This window comes from Stegastes partitus, unplaced genomic scaffold (genome assembly GCF_000690725.1).
Source record: "Stegastes partitus isolate 25-593 unplaced genomic scaffold, Stegastes_partitus-1.0.2 Scaffold2147, whole genome shotgun sequence".
Classification (NCBI taxonomy): domain Eukaryota; kingdom Metazoa; phylum Chordata; class Actinopteri; family Pomacentridae; genus Stegastes; species Stegastes partitus.
The window spans coordinates 117,787-120,502 of NW_007579878.1; the positions used below are offsets into that span (position 1 = coordinate 117,787).

The 2,716-nt window shown below is 40.7% G+C and overlaps 1 long non-coding RNA gene across 1 annotated transcript in view; it reads right to left on the minus strand.

Moving 5' to 3' along the window:
- Nucleotides 1-1,193: 1,193 nt before the first annotated feature.
- Nucleotides 1,194-2,716, minus strand: part of LOC103374110 (uncharacterized) — a 3,791-nt gene continuing 2,268 nt past the window's right edge. The window contains exon 2 of the long non-coding RNA XR_521109.1: nucleotides 1,194-1,541. This is a non-coding gene — a long non-coding RNA (uncharacterized LOC103374110). The remainder of the gene's footprint in view (nucleotides 1,542-2,716) is intronic.

Here is a 2,716-nt window from a genome sequence, read left to right on the forward strand (position 1 = left end):
TTGACAATAGATTGTCCTTGGGTAGGATAACATTCACTGAACATGTGAAAAGATTTGGTTGAATTCTTAAAGCAGTAGAGCTTTATACTTCTGACCATTTCTTTAAGGCAATTTTTGGTCACTTTTGCAAAAAAAAAACAAGGAGGGGTGGTGAAATCCCCCAGTTTGACCAAATTTCCTTAAACTTAGACTGAAGTAGTTTTGGGTGGACCCCTTTAAACTGGCAAAGTTTCACTGAAATCGGTGAGATGGCTTGTGCCACCCCTGCCTGGTCCTATCGTGGATGCACTCTTAACATTTGTGGGTGTGTATCAGCTACTACCAGTAAAACCAATTGTGTGTTTCTTTAACATAACACCTTTGCTGGGGCTCATCAGTGTTAAAGTCATTATTAAACACGTTGTAAATGTCAATCTGTTTTTTTCAACATATAGGAAAACAACCACAGAGAAGTTCATTCCTCTCACTACCCTCATGACCTCTGCATAGCTCATGGCTTCATCAATGCCAGGGAAAGCGCTCATGGCCTCCTGCATCATCTTCTTGCCCATACTGAGTGTTGGTGCCACTCTCTATTCGATGATTTATGTTCATGTTTAGTTATTATATTTTGGATGTGTTTGGTACCTGCATTTGGTTTTGGGGCTTGGAGTTTCTGGAGTGGGCAGCTGGTGGGAGTTGACGCTGAGCGGTGACGTGCAGGAGCTCGCGCATCTATTGGAGGTGATGCTGTGTGTTTGTTCTATGTGGAGTTGTTCATTAAAGACGGGGCGAACACACCGTTTTCTGCCGTCGTTCAACTAAAACACGAGTAGACTCGTTCTTTCCGTCTGACCGAGTGGTTATTTGCTTAAGGAGTTTAAGAACAGACATTTAGCCACTACACTGAGCATGTTGTCCTCCTCGAAGAACTCATCAGGCAGCTCTGCCACACCCAGGCTTGGGTCAATCTCCATTGCAAAGAGGTTGTCATAGCCCTTGACCTTAGTAGGCACCTTTGAGAACTTCTGGTCAAAAGCGTCAGAGATGTTGATGATGAGGACGCTCTCTCTTACTGCAGCCAGCTGGACAGCCAAACTGCAGTTACATGTAGTTTTACCAACTCCACCTTTTCCACCCACAAATATCCATTTCAGAGATTTCTGCTCAATGATATTCTTTCAATATAACATTTCACAAAGCACTCATGGAGCTGCAGACAGTTGTTTAAAGTTTATTTACGATCAATATGGAGTTTAAAACAAGTTTAGCATTTCCAATAATGCATCAAGAAATAAATCACTGATGAGGAACAAACAGATGACAGATTAAATTCATGACATATGGCTGTAGTTTTCACACAGTTTGACCTGTACAGCATTACAGCCTGTGGAGATCACATTTTAAATCACACATTAACTCAGTAAAGGTGGTTTCTGTTTGGGGAATTTGCTGCTATGTATGTGACATTTTGCTGATGAAGAAATTAGATTAATGACATTTAAAGACATAATGATGGCTGTGGAACAAAACACTATAACTGTCTTGACTGTATCAACTACCTCTACAGGTACCAACAGAAGTCCACTTCATCTCCTCAGCTGTCTGTCTTTGAAACATGACAAACAAACAAAGGAGGTTCATGTGCAGATCTCTTCTGTTGCAATGACACNCAGCCTGGGAGAGTCCCTGCCTTCCCTTTCTGAGGCGTCGGACGGTTTGCCAGAACTTCTTCGGGGCTGACCGAAAGTCCTTCTCCATGGCCTCCCCGAACTCCTCCCACACCCGAGTTTTTGCTTCCACAACCGCCGCAGCTGCAGCCCTTTTGGCCAAAGGGCGAACAAAAGCCATTTTTTAAAATTATAAAATCATTCTCACATTCAAATACAGACAAAGGAAGCATTTTGATAGTGTTCTATGACTCCTGGTTTGACTTAGCGAAGAATGAGTCCCGTCACATAGTTCACTTAAACAATAACAAGAGGTCATTTTTAAGCAGCCGATTCTTATTTTTATGGCTAAGGTAAAACAAAAGCTTTCAGAATGGTTCTATTTCATGAAAGTTTATGGTGTGTAACCATTTTGCAGCATATTCTGTCTGTTGCTATGCCATTATTACCGAATTGGTGCGTTATAATGAAAAAAAAATGTACGCGGGTACCCTGTGGTGGGCAAAGTATTTGTTTTTATTTAAGCAATTAAATAGAATTGGTTCTATTTCATTAAAGTGTATGATGTGTAAGCATTTTGTGGCATTTTCTGTCTGTTGCTGTGCCATAATTACAGAATCAACGCATTATAATAAAAAAAAAGCTGAAGCGGGTAACCTGCGGTGGGAGACAAGTTTGCAGTCCTCCTGTAAAATAATTTAGTGAGTGCCCAAATATTTTTTGCAGATAATGTTAGTATGAAGTTCCACCTTTTACACGGTATGCTCAGCTTTTTGAAGCATGCTCGGGCATTAGAGATATTTCGGCCTAAACTTTGGGTATTTTAACAGTTTTCACTGACATGATCTGTGTGATGGAACTCATTGTAGGAGAACGAAACGTTGACAATAGATTGTCCTTGGGTAGGATAACATTCACTGAACATGTGAAAAGATTTGGTTGAATTCTTAAAGCAGTAGAGCTTTATACTTCTGACCATTTCTTTAAGGCAATTTTTGGTCACTTTTGCAAAAAAAAAACAAGGAGGGGTGGTGAAATCCCCCAGTTTGACCAAATTTCCTTAAACT